At 42.6% G+C, this 19907-nt stretch overlaps 1 protein-coding gene across 5 annotated transcripts in view; it reads left to right on the top strand.

The window, feature by feature from the left end:
- The window catches only part of EPS8 (epidermal growth factor receptor pathway substrate 8), a 143132-nt gene that overhangs the window by 28996 nt on the left and 94229 nt on the right, over window positions 1-19907 (top strand). For 3 of the 5 annotated variants that reach the window (XM_014937364.1, XM_014937368.1, XM_014937365.1), the window contains exon 2: window positions 7351-7495. The gene's annotated coding sequence lies outside the window, so the exon portion shown is untranslated. Of the gene's footprint in view, window positions 1-7350; window positions 7503-16687; window positions 16710-19907 lie in introns of those variants that run through there. The other 2 variants (XM_014937366.1, XM_014937367.1) reach the window with 2 other exon arrangements.

Raw genomic sequence — 19907 nt, forward strand, 5'->3', positions numbered from 1 at the left:
TTAGCTGCTGAGTTGCATAACAGGTTGCTTTGAGTTAGAGCAGAAGCTTTATTACCTTGATGGACAACATCAGAAGAGCCTGGAAAACATCACTGATGGTTCAGTGCTTTGATCCCAGTGGACTAGATGAGCTCTAACATCAGTGATTCTAGTCGGCAATAAATGTAAAGGCATAGGTAAGAAATAACATTTAAGAAAATGGGGAGGTGAACTGAAAATTGTGGCATCCAGATGTCTTGATACTGCGCCCTATTCCCAGGGAAAGGATAGCACGAACTGATGAAGAGTATCTGGTTTTATTATTGAGTATAAACAATGTGACTCGATATGCTTGAGTGTGGAAAAAAAAATATTATATGAGCTTGATAGAAGTTTTAAGTGTTTCAGAGGCCATGTCTGTAGAATGTTCTGTCGTCTTCTGCAATAAAAATTTGATGAATCCAAGTTTTGATATAGCTTGGAAGCAACTAATGATTGCATCATGATGGGGAAACTCCCCTTGCTCCTCAGCTACAAAGAGAAAATTATTGGCACTAAAACTGATTTATTACTACGAGCTGTGCTTAAAATAACTTTTATTACCATAGTGGCCATAACGTGGTGGAATACTCTAGGTGTATTGACATGGAAACCTCTGTGCTTTTCTTCGTAGAACTGATTTCTAGAGGCTGCCTGATTTTTGTGCTTTCCTTGATAAACAGAAAAGATTCAAGATCTTCCTGACGATGCAGTTCTGTAGTGTGGTGACAGAGCTAGGAAGGGTCAGGTTCAGGAAGGACTAATAACTGCACTGTTTTAAATTTATACCAGCCTGAACCAAATGTTCAGTCATTCACCTTCTGGCCATGAGTTTTCTTCTTAGTTATCTAGTTACTGAGTGCTTCTTTGCCCTTCTTCTCCATCCTTCTCCTTGTGAAGGGATTCCCTTTTTCCTGGCTTCCTTCCTCCACGTTTCTACTTCTCTTCTCCACGTCTTGTCTCACAAGACAAACAAGCTGTCACAAATTAGAAAATTTTCTAAACAAGTTTCTTTATTTGTTAAATTCCAGTATGAACACTGGGCACTTCGTGTAGCACGCTTTGCCTTTCTGAAAAAAAAACCAAGAAAAACCTGACTTTTTAGGCTACAGTGGGATGGTTTCCTGGTTTATTTCAGCTCATTTTACCAGAGGGCTAGCAAAGGAAGGACTTGATAGCAAGCAGCTGGGAAAGTTCATTTTCTTTGCTACTGAGGACAGTGGACGTTTTGGCAGGTTCCAGTGCTGAGATATGCAAAGGAGGGATGTTGTTTTTTCTCCAGTCCATGCGTATCCTCTTTGTTTCCTTGTTTCTGTGGAATGTCATCTGTCTTTTTTTTTTTTTTTCTTTCCCTTTGCTGAACAGGAAGATTGAGCAAAAAAAAAAAAAGGTCAGCTAGAAGAACTAGCACGGTTACTTTTCATGGTCCAGTTTCTGCTGAACACCTATCAGAGCAACTAGATGGGTGTTCAACCTTCCCCGTCTTGAACCCCCTGCTTCTTTCCAAAAATTGTTTTTCTGACAGCTTTTTTCGGTGCCACACGTGATCCTTCATCAGTCCTTGTCAAAGGTCTGAGAGTCGATGCAGCTTTTGAGAACGTTCACAGTCTTGCCATCTCCCTTCATGAGAGTGGAGGGGAATTAGCTTGACTTGCTAATGTCCGTGTGTCTGTTCCCCACTGTGATACCCTCCATGTGCGTCCTTTTAAAGTCTGTAACAACATTTGAAGACAGTCATCTTAATCTTCCTGAATAATGTGCTGCTCTCAGTTTTGTTTGCTTACAACATGCTTGTATCTAAAGAGACATAGCGCTAACAAGAAATCCTGGGTTTCTTGAAATGTAAGATCAACCCTCTATTGACTTCAGAAAGGCAGATACTTAACCATGTTAGTGTTTTATTAATAATCTCTCTTCAATTTAAAAAGAATAACTTTAGGAATGTCACCAAGATACACCTGTGGTCAGGAGGCTAAGGGTTTATATGGCTGTGTTTGCCAGTGTAACTTTTATGCGCTTAAGTTTAGAAGTGGATCCAAGTTGAATGTATGAAAACAACTTTTATAAAACCCGAGACTAATATAATTTGTTTCCTATTCCAAAATAAAAGAGAATAAAAATGGTACTGATTGATTTTCAAGTGAATAGACCTGACCCTTGCAGAGCTTGAAACCTAAACACTGTGGCAGGAGGAATCTGAAACAGATTTCATGGTTCACCTTGCGATAATTTGAAACTTGGAAAAAGGCAAAAATAAACAAGGAAACAGTGACAAGTCAATAGCCACTGAAATAATCTAACAGTTGGCTGCTGATAAACCAAGTCTGGCATTAATGTACAGAACCAGGGAACGTATAAAGAATCAAAGGGCAGTAATAATTATAATAATAAAAAAACCCTATAGCAATTTTGAATTTCTGGACATCTGACTCAGATTTAAGAAACTTTGTATCAGTTTAACATAAATACATTTTGCAGTTCCAGTGTCTTTCCATCAGGCTTATGTTTTTCTATAATCTTCCCAGTTCCAGAGGGTATTTTATTGGTCTATTCAGGATGGCTCTCCTACAGTAGGATTGCAGTGCAGCATTTTGAAATGATATGGTTGAATATAATCTTCTAAGAAGTGTCTGACTTCTATACAAGTCGTGTGGAGGTGGTGGTCTCTTTTGGCATTCTTCCCATTTCAGCCAAAATGATGCAGCATCTTAACCCGTGTGACTGAGAAGGGATGGACATTTGCGTGGCAAATATGACAAGTATGCCTGTCGTACGTTGGTGGGAAAAAATACACTTCTAGTGGTTCTGGAAGTAGTTTTGCATTGTATGTTTTGTGAAATGAGGGTTTCTGTTAGTCAGGAAACTTTCACAAATATACATACAAACAGAACTGTTGTAGAGTTGGGCACCTGTGTGTTGCTTTTGGGGCTTACGGTCCTCATGTAGGGTAGAAGGTGTATATAATTTTTTTAAAATTATTATTATTTTAAATCTATTATGGCTTCCACACAGGGTTTACAAAAACATCGCACTAAGCAATATGTTGTCTCTTTTGACCCTACCAGTAATGCTTTTGTCTTTGCCTTGTAAAGAAGCTTTTGCCTATGGACTCGCCCATCAGCTCCTGAAAGGCAAAAGGAGCTAAAAGCAGAGCTGAAGTTGGGGGTCTGGGTGATTTTTCTTTGTTGTTGTTGTTGTTTTATTTGTTTTTGCTTGAACGCATATATGACTGATTTAGGAACCAAATATTATGTTAAACAAACTGGCATTTGATGACTTCAAGTTCTTTTTCCTGTGCTGCTTTAACGTCTCAACATGCTCTATCTCTTATCTTCACATTCTGAAACCACACTGCTGTGCATCAAGAGAATAGCATTAAAAAAAAAAAAAAAATTAAAAAAATTGATTACAACTGCTTAGAATGCTGTGGGAGAAAAGGTTTAAAAAAATATTCCAAAAAAAAACCCCTTCTGGGATATTATTACTAATTTCACAGAGTGGCGGTGGCTCTAGGTCTGTTCAGGTGGCCGGCTCCACTCACTTTGCAGAGTGTGACTGTGCTTTTTCAAGACAAAGCTATGCCAAATTAATTGATTTTTTTTTTTTTAATTATTTTTTTTCCCCCTTCTTTTTAAGTAAGTCTGGCCAGGCCGGGCTTACTTGGATTAAATACAAGCAGAAAGAAAACTCACATTGGTTCAGGAAGTTTGTTTTGTGGTTCTTTGGAAGAGAACATTCTGTCCCCTCTTTGCAAAACCAATACAAACAATCTCTTGGCACGGCCACTATTCTTTGTAGACACCTTACTTTAAATTATCTCTTGGTTATTTTGCAAGATTAAGTATCGCAGTTCCTATTTCCTGGATAAATTCTGCCTTGTGTAATTTTGCTTTCACTTTTTAAGTCACATCTGCAGTGGTAGTTGGACAATAAGATTAAATCTTCTAAACACTATTTGAGATCTGTTGATGAAAGAGACTGAATAATAGAAATGGTGATTATAAATTGTAGGATAGTAAACGTTGTTTATAAAATAGCACTTATTCAGAAGTGGTTATATCTCATTGTAGAAATGAACACATAAATATAGGTTGTGTGATTATGAATGTGACTGAAAAAGAGCTCTAGAAGTACGGAGTAGCAGTAAAACATCCAGAACTGTGAGGGATATTTCTTTGGAAATGTGTACGAGTTTTGCAGAGAGATGTCCTTTTCCCTTTTGTTTTTCTCTTTTTTTTTTTTTTCTTTTTCCTTTTTTTTTAAAGGATGTTACAAAGCTGGTCTGGGTTACTAAAGGAGTACTGAGGACAATGCATTTCATGTGTTTATATTATATTAGGCATTTCTCACATGTGAGAATCTGGCATGAGCTGCTGGAATTACGAATAAGAGCAGGGAAAGCAACCTTCATCAAACAGGGAGCAATCTCTGGTGCCCTCTTTTGATAATATATCCAGTGGAACCAATTAGGGGAGAACCTTAAGTGATGTTGATAGGTTATTGGACTGTTTCTTCAAGTGGCTGTAACTCCTACTGACTTAGGCTCTTACTAGAAGGGAAATGAAAGGTACCTTGTACCTTGTGGGAGGCAGTCCTACTTGTACTAAGTAATATTCCCAGAGAGTGATAAAAGCAAAACAAATTTCTGCTGTAACAGCTGTGAAGTGAGCCGAAGGTTTACACACACATTCAGATATAATTTCTGAGAAAGAGCTAATTTTTTTTTATTATGAAAAGAAAACACACTAAAAAAACCCAACCTTGCAACCTTTCCATTTCCATACATTTAAATCCCAAGACTAAAGTGTTTTGATTGTCACGTCTGCCTTATCTTTCTAGCAAAGCCTTTTTCCTATAATTAAAAGGGCATCAATTTTTCTAATTGATGCCAAATCCAATCCAAACCTCCCACGCAATTATTTCACCCTTCCCTCCCCCTCCCATCATTATCTGATATTTTGTTTGCACAGTCATTATTCATTAACTCTGTTCATGTCCAGGGCTGCAAACACTAAAATCACATTAGCAAGGAGAAGCTCTGAGACTCACCAGTGAAATCTGGTTTTTCCCTTTTTTGTTTTACGTTGGCTTTCAGATGAGAATCCCAAAACCTGCCACAAAATTTGGAGATGAGGGGCTTGGAAACGATGAATGGGCTAGCGTTTGGTACTTTCTTTTCTTAGCAGAATTCTGTAGTTCTTACATACAGCTGAAAAGAATTAAGTCCTGCGTAAGAAGCTGCTGAGATCACCAGTTCACTGGTGGTAAGGAAAGGAAAAGAGGTGTAGCCTGCCCTCTTTTTTACATACATACATACATGTCTGTGTATGGATGCAGCCAAGCCTATTGCCCTGTCTCAGAGCTTTATAGCTGAATCTATTTTATTTAGAGGTCACTTTTGAGCATGTCCCTTTCTCCTCTTTGGCTTACCCTCAGGCGGCTGTGTCTGCCCCTTTGCCCTGAGAGATAGAGACCTACACACAAAGATCTCACTGTGATTGCTCCTGAAAGCTTTTTGGTCTGCTGCTTTTTCAATGTTTGACCTTGGTTCTTCTGTAATCAGTGGCAGCTCTCTCTCTCACACCCACCCAAGGTATTGGCAAGCATTGGATGCGCTACTAACCATACATGGTCTTAGAGTGCTCCTCCTCACTTGCACTTGTGTTTTATTAAGAAGACTGTCACCTTTAGCCATGTTTTAAAAGGGAGAAAATGGGCATGGAGGGGTAGAGGGTCTTACCCAAGGCCAGTGAACTAGGAGAGGCCAAGGCTCATGGATGGGAAACAAGGTATGGATGGAAGGCAGCCCTTGGTGCCTTAGTGTGTTGTCCCCATGTGTTGTCCTATCTTCGTGGTCAGCAAACCATTAATTGCCTATCTCCCCTTAAAATATTAAAATTTTAGGTTTTTGACAGAATTGAGTGATTAACAGATAAACCACCACTATAATCTTGGTCATATTAGTAAGCAACTTGTTAAGATTCAGTGCATAAACTACCTTAATATACTGCTGCCTATGTTAACGTGCAACTGCTGGATCAATGCAGATTGACTGGATTGACCCGTTACCACTTGTCCTGTTACTGGATTGACTTGTTACTGCTTCTTGCTGGTTCTGTTGCTGTATCAAATCGATCCGTATTTTTTAATTATGTTTCATTGGATTTATTGTAAAATGGGAAACATCACTGCAGGGCTGGCTCTGTAAGGGAGGGAGGATGGGACCTCTCATAGAAGTCACAGAAATGGGATAATGTCAAAATGATGACTCAAAGGGAGTAACTCATAAAAATATACAACTGTAAGTAGAGTCATTTTGGTGAAATTTAAAGGACTGGTCAGCCCCTGGGATGGTGCAGCTATGAAGTTGGAAGCCACTTTTATGTGCAACAAGGTTAGAACAAAGTGTTGGATAAGACTAAAGAAATGAAATCAAAAAGGACAAGGATGAAGCTTGTCTGAGCTCTCGAGTATCAGATTCAAAATTGAGGGCTGGCAAAAATTTGAGGAGAAAATGGGAGAATACCATAATTGCCTCCATCCAAAAAAAAATTTTAAAGTTACACCATTTGCTGTCTCCTTCCTCTGCCTTTCATCTTGGTTTTCACCTTATTCTTCCTTTGCTGCATCCTCCTTCTCCAAGTGCCCCATGTGCTCCAGCCCCACTGGTTACTGGGGAGTTTTTTGAGCTGTCCCCACTTTCTCTCCATACGAACAGCTTTGTCCCATCTCTCTCTCCCATTTTGGGCCACGTGGCTTCTGGTGCCTTGTGAGAGCAACGCTGGGCTGCTGCCCCTCAGCTGTGGACGAGTGCCAGGAGAGCAGGGGCTACAAGGGCAGCAGTTGTTTCCCGAGGGGGACGTGGATATGTGGTGGACGAAGGGGCTCCACTCTCACCGATACCTCCATCTTTGTGCTTGACCAAGCTTTTCCAACCTGTGCTTATGAACACGTTAACGCTCTTGTTCCCTTTGGGTTTGCAGCCTTCTGGGCTCTGCTGAGCCTGTCGGGTCCACGGCTTTATAAAATCCTCACTTGACCCCTGAGGAGGGATCCAACCCTCCTGGAGGTGGAGGTTATCCAGGTACCCTGACTATGAAGTTCCCATTAGCTGGACAGAGGAGTTCTTTTGGATATTGCTAGTATTTAGAAAGTTCACCCGTTTGAAAGCAGTGGATGAACTCGAATCAGAAAAGCACTTCCCCCTCTCGTGCAGCAAGGGAAATCACATTGTAAGAAGTCAGGGCTTAGCAAGTCCAACTGATTGTATAATGCGCAGTGGAATTGCAAAGCTGAACTTCTTGTTGTTTTTTTTCTTTTCTATTTTTTCAGTGATTTGTCCGGTTGGGCAGCCGCCTTCTGAGTGACTCTGGAGAGATGCCAGCAGCTTGAGCTGAATCAAGCAGTGGCAGGGACGGCATCTACGCAGGCTGGAGTTTTAATCCCAGGCACGTGGCGTTTGCACAAGTGGTCACCGGTGAGTTGTACGTAAGCGCAGCTTCTCTCTCTCTCTCTCTCTCTTTGTGTCTCTTTAACTACTGGCACCTTATAGCAAACTGTAAGTTTCTTTATGCAAAAGACTCGCCTGCCTTGCTTGTTTTTCCCAGAGGGGGACTGACGAGCTTAGAGAAAATGAGAGCAATCCAGGTTGCCAGCTAATCTTAGGAATCTTAGGAAATCCTTACTATTTGCTTGTGTGTTTGTGGAGCATTTTTACCTCTCCCACCAATAAGTAACGTCCTGGTGAGGCCAAACTCCAAATCTGTAGCGGTTGGTGTGTCGTACTAGACGACATCACCGAGCCCTTTTTAATCAGAGGAGGTTTTATACCCTCTGCCTTAGCGCTTCGTAGCCTGGAAATACAAGCTGTGGGGTTCTGATAACAGAAGCAGTGACTGGCTGCTGTCAGCATGAGGATGATTAAAAATGTGTGTGTGTGGTGTGTGTGTGCGTGCGTGCTTGTTCACTCTCTTTCCAGCTGAATAGAAAATGAAACTCCCCAAAGCCTTTTATGTAAGTGCATGGGTTTTGCCTTTTTTTTTTTTTTTTTTTTTTTTTTCCTCCTGTTTAAATCTCTGTGTGGCTCTGCGCAAACCTCCTCCCCAGCTTCCTTTTGAAGATGCTGGGTAAAGAAAGGAGTGTGCTTGTTTTGACCTCCAAAGCGTGATCCTGTCTTCAGTTCAATACTAGATATACCCTCTCTGCAACAGATAATAGCAAGCAATCTTTTTGTATTTTTTTTTTTATTTTATTTTTTTGAGGGGAAGGTGGTTTCCAGTCAGTTTCTCCCATCTGTGATTTTGCCTTGGTAAAACAATGGCAATCTGCTTCTTCCAGCAGCTGAAACGCTGCGATTCTTTGACAGCAAATGTGTGCTTGCACCTCCTAACACCCTGCTTTATTTAAGACACTGCCACGCTGAGCTGACTGCTGTCTTCCCAGGAGCCTTGCACCAAGGAATTATTGATGAGATGCAGCCTGGGCTGCAAAGCACACGTTTGCTATTAAAAACAACATATGCGCCCTTAGCTATTGCTAATCATTTAAACACCTGTGACATTCAGGAAGAAGTAGCCCCCCTGTATGTGGATGGAGTCCCATCAAAGCATCAACACAATGCAGGTCAGCATCAGATATGGAATCTTCCTATGAATATCAGAGTTGAAGATTGGTGCTTTAAGCAGACCCACTTGAAGTTGTCTAAAAAAAAAAAAAAAATTAAAAAAAAAAAGCCTACAAGTATCTCAAGGGCGGGCTGAGGGAGGAGGGAACCAGACTCTTTTCAGTAGTTGCCAGTGAGAGGACGAGGGGCAATGGGCACAAGTTGGAACATAAAGGGTTCCACTTGAATATGAGGAAGAACTTTTTCACAGTGAGGGTGACAGAGCCCTGGAACAGGCTGCCCAGGGAGGGTGTGGAGTCCCCTTCTTTGGAGATTTTCAAGACCCGCCTGGATGCTCCTGAGTAACATGCTCTGACAAGCTCTGGGTGGTCCTGCTTTGGCAGGGGAGTTGGACTAGATGATCTCTATGGTCCCTTCCAACTCTAAAAATTTAGTGAAATTCAGTGAAATTCTTAAGAAGATATAGGATGTATTGCCTTCTAAGGATGGGTGTGGGAAGGGCAATACATGTCCTGGGCTCTTGTCCAACTCTTTCAGGTTTTTATGGCATTGTTAATGAGTGCTCGTTGGAATACCTGGACAAAAACCTGGAGGTGGGTGCCGTCCTGTAGGTATGTGCTAACTTGCTTAGCAGTGGAGTTGGAAAAACTACTGTGGCCTGAAAAATTATGAGGGCAATTCTGGCTTTACGCTGGAGGAGGCAAAGGCAGAAGAGGGAACTCAAGTACGTAATTTCAAGGTCCAGTAGCCTATTAAACCAGGCTAAAACTGGTATGTTTTAATTAATGGAAAGTTTGGAAAAGCAATTTTTATGCTATTGTGGAGTAGGCGTTGTGTTTTTGCAAGTTGGAAGATACCTGTCCTTAAGTTCCCCTCGTTCTCATTACCGGTCTTCTCCCCGCTTCAGTTCAAGCGTAACAGCTGCTATCTTGGGAACTGCTGAAGGTAGACACAGCTCTTTTGTGCTGCTCGAGAACTCTGAACCCCAGTGCTTAAATAATATAACAACTTCAGCGCTAGCCCTGGCAGCTTTGGAGGAGAAAGGTTTTAAAATTGTTGCAATAGATTTTCTGGGTGCGTAGAAATAGAGAAAGCAAGGCAGTAATTGAAGCAATGTTTTTTTTTATATAAAATCGTTAGTACTTGGGTAGGTGCAATTTTTTCCCCCCTGTAAGTATTTTCAATAATTAGAAGTTAGAAATCACAGATTTTCTAGATGCCTAATAATTTCATGTAGATGAAAGAATTCTCTTACAGTGGAAGCATACCTATATCTTGGTCAGGAAGGTCCCAAATTTAAGACTAGTTGTTCTTTGTCAGATCTGTGGTCCCTATCTGACTCACAAGCTTGATGGCCAGCACGGGGGAGAAGGCAGAAACCTTTGCTCCCTCGTAGTGTGGGTGGGAAAGCATCTCTGTGTGGGGAGACTCCTTTCGAAACCTGAGATCATCAGGAAGGTACCTTGAAAATTCACTGGGCAAACAAAGATCATCGAGTCAGCCAACGCCTGCTTAGCACGTCAAGTAGTGATTAAACCATGATGTAAATCACCTCCCTGTGCTATGGATACGTCCAGTTTGATGGGTTTGCCTACGGCTGCACTTAAGGAATGTTTGGGAGCTCAAATGCAGCTTTTTCTCTTTCCGAGAGCACCGTAGGAATAGAGCACAGAGCTTCCAGTGCAGCATACGTGGAATGCCCTGTGCTTGAGGTTAGATGGTGTCTTGCACTTTGCTTCCAATCCTACTCGATTGCTGTTTATTACCTGCAAACGCAGTCTGCTCTTTTGAAACTGCAGTTTTAATCTTTGTCTGTCAGCAGAGGGTCTGGAGAGTAAGTCTTATGAGGAGAGGCTGAGGGAACTGGGGTTATTCAGCCTGGAGAAAAGGAGGCTGAGGGGAGACCTTATTGCTCTCTACAACTCCCTGAAAGGAGGGTGTAGAGAGGTGGGGGTCGGTCTCTTTCCCAAGTCACAGGTGACAGGACGAGAGGAAATGGCCTCAAGTTGCGCCAGGGGAGGTTCAGGCTGGATATTAGGAAAAATTTTTTCACCGAAAGGGTTCTCAGCCATTGGAATGGGCTGCCCAGGGAGGTGGTTGAGGCACCATCCCTGGAGGTGTTCAAAAGACGGGTTGACATAGTGTTTAGTGACATGTTTTAGTGATGTTTTTTTTGTCAGAGTTAGGTCGATGGTTGGACTAGATGACCTTAAATGCCCCTTCCAACCTAGACAATTATTCTATGATTTTTTTGTTTATTGATTTTTTTTTGCATTTCTAGTTCTTCTTAATGATAGGTATGCTCTGCTGTCAGAGCAGTATTACCTCAAAGTAACTGGCTAAAACGACTGCCACAGAATCAGGTAAATAAACCTCCTGCCCCCAATGTTTGTTTATGTTCCTGAGGTGCTGAAATGCAATTGCAGAACTTGCAGACCATCATAAGCCTGCAAATGAGCAATGATCCAGCTATCAATGAATATTTTGAAACTTAAAGAAAATATTAGCTTAAACAGTTGATTTGAATCAAAACGCCCTTTTGTTAGCAAAACGCCCTTTTGTTAGCAAAACGCCCTTTTGTTAGCAAAACGCCCTTTTGTTAGCAAAACACCCTTTTGTTAGCTTACGTTTTTCTTAGATCCATGGAGACACTGAAGCTATATGGGCATTTCTGGTGGTTTTACTCTAGCAAAATGGAACTTACTTCTCAATGGGAGTAAATGGGACGACCTCTGAGACTTACTCTTAATCCGTCCCAATCACCTGTGTTTTGCATTTTAAAATATAAAGTTCCTGGTAACCACTGGGTTGGTTTTTTTTTAATCCTATATTTCAAAACACATGGTTACCCTACCTTTTAAATCCTGCAGCTAGGGAGAGCATTCTCATAGCGAGATATTCAAGACCTGGCTGCGCAGATGGGGTTTTTTGCCTTTGGAGAAAGAGAGAAATCTGGGCGTTTTGGGCATTGTCCTCGCATGCAGAGTGGTGGTTGCTGATGCCCACGTGCCTGGCTCTGCAGGTGAAGGATCAGTGTCACGAACGAGAGCCACGTTGCTCGCTGGGTGTTGACAGCTTGTCATTACAGACAGTGTTTTTTTCCTCCTGGCTTGTAGTTGAAAAGGTTTTGAAATGATCATAATCTCTTCCCTGAAGTGACTCGGGGAAAGGCTGGGGTTTGTTCTTTTCCAGATTTGGGGAGCAAAAAGACACTCTGCTTTTCCTTTGTGCTGAGTTTACAGTTATTTTACTGTCTCGGTTGGATTTTCTTAAGGTATCCAAAAATCATTAAGCTCCCACAGAGTGAAAGGCGATGGGAAGAAAAGGAGCAGTGAGGGGAGGGGAAGGAAGAAACGGCAGTTAAAACAGGTTGGGGTTTTTCTTGTTGTAGGTGGGGTGTTTATTTTACAGCAGCTATTCCTGGTACGTAGTGGGGAGGGTGGGGGGAAGGTGGGGTGATGGTGAGGACGTGTCATAGAGTATGGTGGTTGCTCAGCCATGTGGCAAGAAGAGATTGTACATCAGCCAGTTCTTCTCTGCCTGTTTAACTGTGACTACAGAAGAATTTTTTTTTTTAATGCCTAAATACGGGTGTTCTCTGCTCTGGGCACGCACGCCGGGCTGCTGAAAATGAAATTACTCAATGAGATGCAACGACACAAAAACAACCCCAAGCGAACAAAGCCCCCCTGAAGGGCGCAGGCGGAGGGCACCCTTCACTCTGTCATCGGATGGAGGAACAGGGCTGTTTGAACTGGCTTCCACCTTTGTTTTGCGAGGTTGCTGTGGTGATGAATAACCTTTGGGGAGGGTGTGGGAGCAGGAGTGCGCGGGTGCCTTGGTTCTCCCGACGCTGCCGAGCGCAGGGCTTTGCACCTCCACGTCACAGCCCTTACGTCTCCTCCCCAAAAACCAGTTGAATGACAAAACGGTTGTCTTAGAGCCCAGTTGTTGACGTGGTGTTAGTCTAGGGATGGCTTCCTCACGTCGCCTTCGTACCAGGTAGCAGGAGACTGGGGGATGGCAGAACAGTGGCTTTTTCCTGAGACGCCCAATTTGCGCGAGTTTATGACACCTGAGGTGTGTCTTGTTACCTGGGCTCGAGGAAGGACTCCAGGTAGAGAAATAGACTGACAAAGGTACTCTGTAGAGGGAAAGAGGGAAGTGCTTTCATTTGAGAGGGCTTTCTTTTTTTTTTTTTCTTTTTTATCTTCCTGCCATTGCAAAGATTACATTTTTCTATACCAAGGAAAAAACCTGAGGACCGTCTGTGGGTTAGTATTGTTTCTTTTTACTCTCCATCTATCAATAAATATTACAACAAATTATTCTTAAATTTACTGCAGCTCAAAATAGATAAGTATGTATTTCATACTAAGATACAAAAATGTGATGTAGCAACTACGTATCTGGAACAAAATTGACTGCGTGAAAACTAGAATATATGTATGAATATTCTGCATGAGACTTACGTGCTTTCTCCATGAAGTGAAAATGATACAGAAATAATTTGACAGTACAGTTATCTCAAGATGTTATAAATATCACTTGTAGGTAAAGAATTGCCTTCAAGAAAGTCCTGGAAACTTTGTTTCCTCCCTGCTAGAAAACCCTAGGGGAAAGCTGAATCACTCATAGATGATCCAGTGGCCATGGCAAATACGGTGAAGTTTAGAATTTCTACTTTTGCTGCATAATTCCTGAATTTAAAAGAAAAAAAAAAAAAGAAAAGTGCGAATTACTCAGTTCTGTCGGGTCCCCATCTCTTCAGAGACCATCATAATTGATGGTTTCACTTGGGAGGCTACGTACTTTGAAGGTTGTCTTGTTCTTGACTGCAGCCGTGCTGAAGGATCAAAGGGGCAGATGAAAATGTTTTAAAAGCAGGAAGGCCTCTTGCAGTATTTAAAGTGAAGGCGGAGTGCGCGGCCCCCTTGCACGACTGATAGGACTTCATGCTGAGTTAGAGCAGTTGGGGAAATAACCTTCTCTCCCTCCAGCAGTTTTCTGAGGCTTGTCATCTTCAGGTTTTCCCCAGCACAATTTAAACATGCTGTCAGCTCCCTTTAGCGGCTCACTTAGTTAAAATCACCTTCAGTAAGGAGCATTTAATTGCATCGCCTGATACCTTATTGGAGCTCCCCTCCTGGATTTTTGGGAATCTGAAGAATGCTGCTAATAGAGTGGAGCCAGCATTTACAGGAATAAATTAATAGCAGAACCGTAGCTGTGCTTTTTACAACTACCACATTCTCCGAGGCTAACGCTGCACCTCCCGTACTTCTTCAAATTCATTTGTTCCGTTTCAGTTCAGCCTTTTGAAATATTTTGTGATGAATGACTTCACTTTACAAGGCGGTGATCAGCAGCAGCTGTTCATAGTCATGCTTTAAATTGAATCCATCTGTCAGTGGGCTCTTTAAAGCGCGGGTTTCACATTGTCAGGAGACCTGATTACACCAGAGCAGTATCTGGGTGCTGTTTTTGCCAAAAAAGAAAAAATCAGAACGAAGTGTGCTTGGGGTACCCTTGCAGTGTAGAGCTGTGATTTAGCCTGCTGAGAGGAGAGTGAAGTGACCACAAGCAGTACTTTTGCACTGACAACACAGGTAGGTGTTCAGATGTAGGCTGAAATTAGGAGATGACCTGCAGTAAGATTTCTAGGAACCATATGTGGTGCTTGCTGTGTTTGTTTTTTTTTTTAATCTTGACCCTTTGATCAACCTCATCACCAGCTCTTTACATTTTTTGCTTGTAGCATTGGGGCAGATTAATGTTCTCCACAGGATGAGCTGAAGAGGAAAAAGATGTGGCTTATTCGAATCAGCAAAAGGAGACAACGCTGCTTTTTTTCCCCCCCTTAGTACACATGCATCATTTCTTATTTTCATTTGTAACTAGAGGAGGATGAAATGTGTCTGCTGAGGCTGTTTTGCAAGCTATATTTAAGGCAATATTTGAGAGCAAAAAATGGTCATTTGCTGGCTGCATTAATTGTTCTCATCATTCTGTGTAAAAGCTTTGGTCTTTAGTAATGGTTTCAGTAAATTACATACTGGATATGGAAACCAGCTATTTCTTGGCCTGCAGTCCATTGGTCTTATCCACAGGCAACTTCTCATGTTTTCCTTCTTCCCAGTTTGTTCCTCACCAAGACTTTTGTGGGAGGACTGGGCTTGTGCTGGGGTGTGTGTATAGCTCTAGGGAAAAGCATTTCTTACCAGCAGAAGCTTGTTCACTGAAGTACCACAGAGTTACACGGGTATGTCATTTTCATTATATCATTTCACTTTAGGAAAGAAAACCTTCCTTGGAGGAGCAGAACAGTGGTACAGCCTCCTTTGCCACTGCAAAACTCTTCTTTTGCAGTACTAGTAGGGCCATACTTTATTTCTAGGCTCAGGCTTGGTCTCCAACCACAGAGACTGCCCTTTGTCAGTTGGTCAGATGAATGTTGTCTCATCATCTCGCATCACCCACGGGCACAGGAGACCTCACTCAGTGGGTGAAGTCCACCCATGTTTCTCTGCTATAAGCTTCTCCACCTCACTTTTGCCGTTGGGGTCTGCAAGCATTGCTGCTCAAGTGTGCAGCTGCATCCCTTGCTGCATTCCTAGGGCAAGTTCCAAGCCAGAACTTTAATTAAACACTAAATTCAGTACTGGCAGAAGCATAGAGAAGGGGGAATACAACAAAACAGAACACCCAGACCGGCTTTATGAGCTTGCATTTTCTGTCAGCTGAAGCTAGCAGCGTGTCTTTGAAATGAAGTGTCCATTACACAGAATCACAGAATCACATGGGGTTGGAAGGGACCTCTGGAGATTATCTAGTCCAACTCCCTGCCAAAGCAGGTCCACCCAGGCTGCACAGGAACTTGTCCAGGTGAGTTTTGAATGTCTCCAGAGAAGGAGACTCCACCACCTCCCTGGGCAGCCTCTTCCAGGGCTCTGCCACCCTCACAGGAAAGAAGTTCCTCCTCATGTTTAGGTGGAACTTCTTATATTCAAGTTTGTGCCCATTTCCTCTTGTCCTATCCTGGGGCACCACTGAAAACAGACCAGTCCCATCCTCTTGCCACCCACCCTTTAAGTATTTATAAGCATTGATCAGATCCCCCCCTCAGCCTTCTCTTCTCTAGACCCAAGCCCTCAGCCTCTCCTTGTACGGGAGATGCTCCAGACCCCTAATCATCTTTGTAGTCTGTTGTCCTATGGTAAGAGAAAATAATCTCTTAGCTTTTCCTTAACATATAGAAAGCAGCACTGTGTATACCAGAGCCTGTTATTGCTGTGTACCTGATAAATACAGATGACTTCTTTTTTTTTGATGGAGACTCATTAGTGTGTTCCACAAGGAGATGGTGAGAATTGCACATTGAATGAAAAGATTGATTGATGTTGGCTGGTGTTAAGAAAATATGGCTGACAGGAGGAGTCAATACATGCTCTTTTTTTCCTCTAAGTGCATTGTTCTTCCTCCATGTGTTTAATCAGAGAACTTAGCAGGGGAATGCCCTTGCTTAATAGCTGACAATATCTTGTTATCTTCCTTTAAAATACTTAATAGAGTGAAAATACAATTATTAAGATCTGGCACTCACTCCAACGCCCACTTGGGACTTTGGATTATAAACACTCAGTATCTGTAAATTAGCTGCAGAGACAGAGTAAGTATCTGAACCTTCACCATTCAACCCAACAAGCAATAAAAGCTGTGCAGCTGTGAGCACGTGGAAAGCCTCACTCTGAAAACCCATAGACAAATGTGTCCCTCCTCACTGGGAGTGCTCTGACGGCTGCAAACTCTGATTTCAACTCTTCAAACTTCACAAGTTGGGCCTGAACGGAGCGATTTGGCAGGAGAAGAAAGAGGAAAACTCTTCTTTCCCTTCCCACGTAGAGAAATGGAGGTGAAGACGGAGAGCACGCTGAAAGGGGCAGGTTTCCCATATCAGGAGGAGCCGTGCAATGCAATGTCTCCCTGAAGAAGCCCTGGGGATGTCTATGTGCAGCACCAGCCCAATTAGCTCCTGCCACCTTCTCCAAGCTCCGTGTGAACAGGCAGGGTATGTCAAGCCCACTGCTATGTGGATATTTGAAGAGGCAGCATTGCTGTCTCACTAAGAGGATCATGAATGAAATTCTCAATATCTTGTCTAGACCGTACTGATCATTAAGGATGAAATGATTAATTTCTAAAACCAGGTGCTTTTCCTTTGACTTTCGTGAAATCTGTGACTGAATACAGCGTTAATGTTTACTTAGGTGAGATAAATTCACAGCAGGAGCCGTGTGATTAGTGCTGTGTAAAATTCTAAACTTTTGCTAAGTTGTATTTTCATGAGTAGTTGCGAGTAACATTTTAGTACCTGGTTTGATTTTTATCAGGTGCGCACAGATATCTCGTTCCTGGAAATGCAGAGCTGGGAACAGGGTAAGGTACAGACAGTGCTGACTGAACAGAGTTTTGTAATCTCTGTTAATCACTGCAATTCTTGGTGAAGGTTTGAAACTGTAATGGTTGAGCCAGTAAGGATGAGATAGACAGCAACAGATTTTGAAATTGCTAACAACCCGATTTTCATGTAGTACATCTTAGTAGGTAATCCTGTGGAGGCATTATTATGTTGCCTCAGTTTATATGGTAGCTATTATAACAGAAGCTGAAATAATTCTTTGCTGTCATTTGGAGATGGAAAATTATTCCTATGTATTTATTTAGAAATTCTATATGAAAAAGTCTCTTGGCATATAGAAAATGTAAAACTATTAAAATCTTTACTATGATGTATTATTGCCAATATCTTTACCTACAAGATTTCTTCTTAATGCAGCCCAGGTTACAAACGGGAAAGTTTACTTTTTTTTTGGAAACCCGTCCAATAAGTGAGGTGAAATACAGCCCGCTGTAAGCCAGGCAGAATTTCTTACTGTTCTCTACTGGGTTTGGGAAGAGTTGTTTAGAGGGAAAAGTAAAAGGCTGCTGTGTGCTATTTCTTCACATATGGTGTTCCTCAGAAGCATGGGATAGTAGTATAATGTGTAATCAAATAGCATCCTTCGTGTGGTAGCAATAAAGCTAAAGGTTATAATTTGTTTCCAAACGTAAGTATCCAAAATCAAGTACGTAAAAAATTTATTTACCAATTTATTTTCACCTCCTCCATATCACGTTTCTGTGATAAAGTTGTACCCTGTGAAATTTCACAGGGCCATACGGAATTTACTTTTTTTGTTTGTTTGTTTTGGTGGCATGACTCTTTTGGGTGTGCAGAGAAAGCCACTGCAGATTGCTGCTTGGGTGAAATCCTCAACAGCCAGCTAAAGAGAGACAAGAACATTGTTGATTTGCTCTAGACCTACCACCTGCTTTCTTGTATAAGTTCAGTAACTGGGTAGTAGCTGCCTTGGGAGATATCTCTTCTTGTCTTGTACAGAGAGGAGCTCACACTTGTCGTGGTGGGTGTTGTGGTGTTTGCTGCTGGTCTCCTCCAGCTGGATCCAGGGAGACCTTATAGCAGCCTTCCAATATCTAAAGAAGGCCTACAGGAGAGCTGGAGAGGGACTCTTTGTCAGGAAGTGTAGTGACAGGACAAGAAGGAATGGTTTTAAATTGGAAGAGGGGAGATTTAGATTAAATACCAGAAATAAATTCTTTGCTGTGAGGGTGGTGAGACACTGGAACAGGTTGCCCAGAGAAGCTGTGGCTGCCCCATCCCTGGAGGGGTTCAAGGCCAGGTTGGAGGGGGCTTGGAGCAACCTGCTCTGGTGGGAGGTGTCCCTGCCCAGGGCAGGGGTGTTGGGACAAGATGATCCTTAAGGTCCCTTCCAACCCAAACCATTCTGTGATTCCTCCTTGCAGCTGCTCCCTGGAAGGCCTGTGCTGGTCAGTAAGGGAGGGAGGGCACGGGTGGCTGAACGATTGCCTGCCATTTCAAAGACAAGCCACTGCCCTGCTGCCAGAACTTACATTTCACTCCTCAACTGGTCTACAGTTCGGTCAAGGCAAACCTGCAATACCGGCTTCCGTGGCACAGGCCGCTCTGTTTGAAGCTGGGCCTGTGGCGAGGCATCGTGTTTGTTACCAAGCTCCTAATCTCCATCCAACTGCTTTCCCGCCAGTGTTCTTTTTGTGGTTTAAAATCCCTTGCTAGTGTATTGTAGCTCTTACACAGCTTGTCCAACACGTGCCTTTTGTAACACAGGGACGTGTCTGTGATTTGTCCTATGGGCTGAATAACATCTCAGGCCAAGAGGAAACTGCTCGGTCTCAGACTTAATTGCTGATAAATAGGGATCTGATTCACCTGAGAGCTTGCCCTTTATTGATATGTTCCCATCAAATTGTGCTGAGTAGGGAGCTTCAGGAACCTGTGAACTTTGGCACCTGCCTCTTTACGGGGAGGTGCAGCTGGTGGCAACTAATAATTTCTGTAATAGAGGTGAAGTGCGGGAAAATATGATCTATACAGCAAATAAGGAAATAAAAATTCCTCTGTGAGAAGAAAGAGTAAAGTTCAGGATACTGAAAAGCCATTGATACACCTGTACAGGTTTATAGCGTTGAACTGAAAGCACTAGTTGAAGGTTTCAGTTTTGAAAGAGGAAGGGCCACAAAGGTGATCAAAGGGCTGGAGCTCTTTTTCTATGAAGATAGACTGGGAGAGTTGGGATTGTTCAGCCTGGAGAAGAGAAGGCTCCAGGGAGACCTTATAGTGGCCTTTTGGTACCTAAAGAAGGCCTACAGGAAAGCTGGAGGGGAGGGACTCTTCATCAGGGAATGGTGTGATAGGAAGAGGGGTAGCAGTTTTAAACTGAAAGAGGGTCAATTTAGATTACGTTTGAGGAAGAAATTCTTTCCTGTGAGGGTGGTGAGACACTGGAACAGGTTGCCCAGAGAAGCTGTGGCTGCCCCATCCCTGGAGGGGTTGAAGGCCAGGCTGGATGGGGCTTTGAGCAACCTGGTCTGGTGGGAGGTGTCCCTGCCCGGGGCAGGGAGGGGGGAACTTGATGATTTTTAAGGTCCCTTCCAATTCTAACCATTCTATGACTGTATGATCATTCTTACTTCTGTTTCCCTGATGATACCTCTGTGGGCTGAGGAAGGGACTTTCTCTATCTGAAAGTCTTAGTGAAGGTCACAAAGATCACCTGCTTTATGTTGTGGTCAATCATGGAGCATTGGCTGCTAACAGCTGCAAAATATTAAAGCAAATGGATCAAACACGTGGGTCATTGTGGTTGTGTTTTGCAAAGATGGGCTC

Source organism: Calidris pugnax, unplaced genomic scaffold, assembly GCF_001431845.1.
Source record: "Calidris pugnax isolate Ruff unplaced genomic scaffold, ASM143184v1 scaffold1, whole genome shotgun sequence".
Classification (NCBI taxonomy): Eukaryota; Metazoa; Chordata; class Aves; order Charadriiformes; family Scolopacidae; genus Calidris; species Calidris pugnax.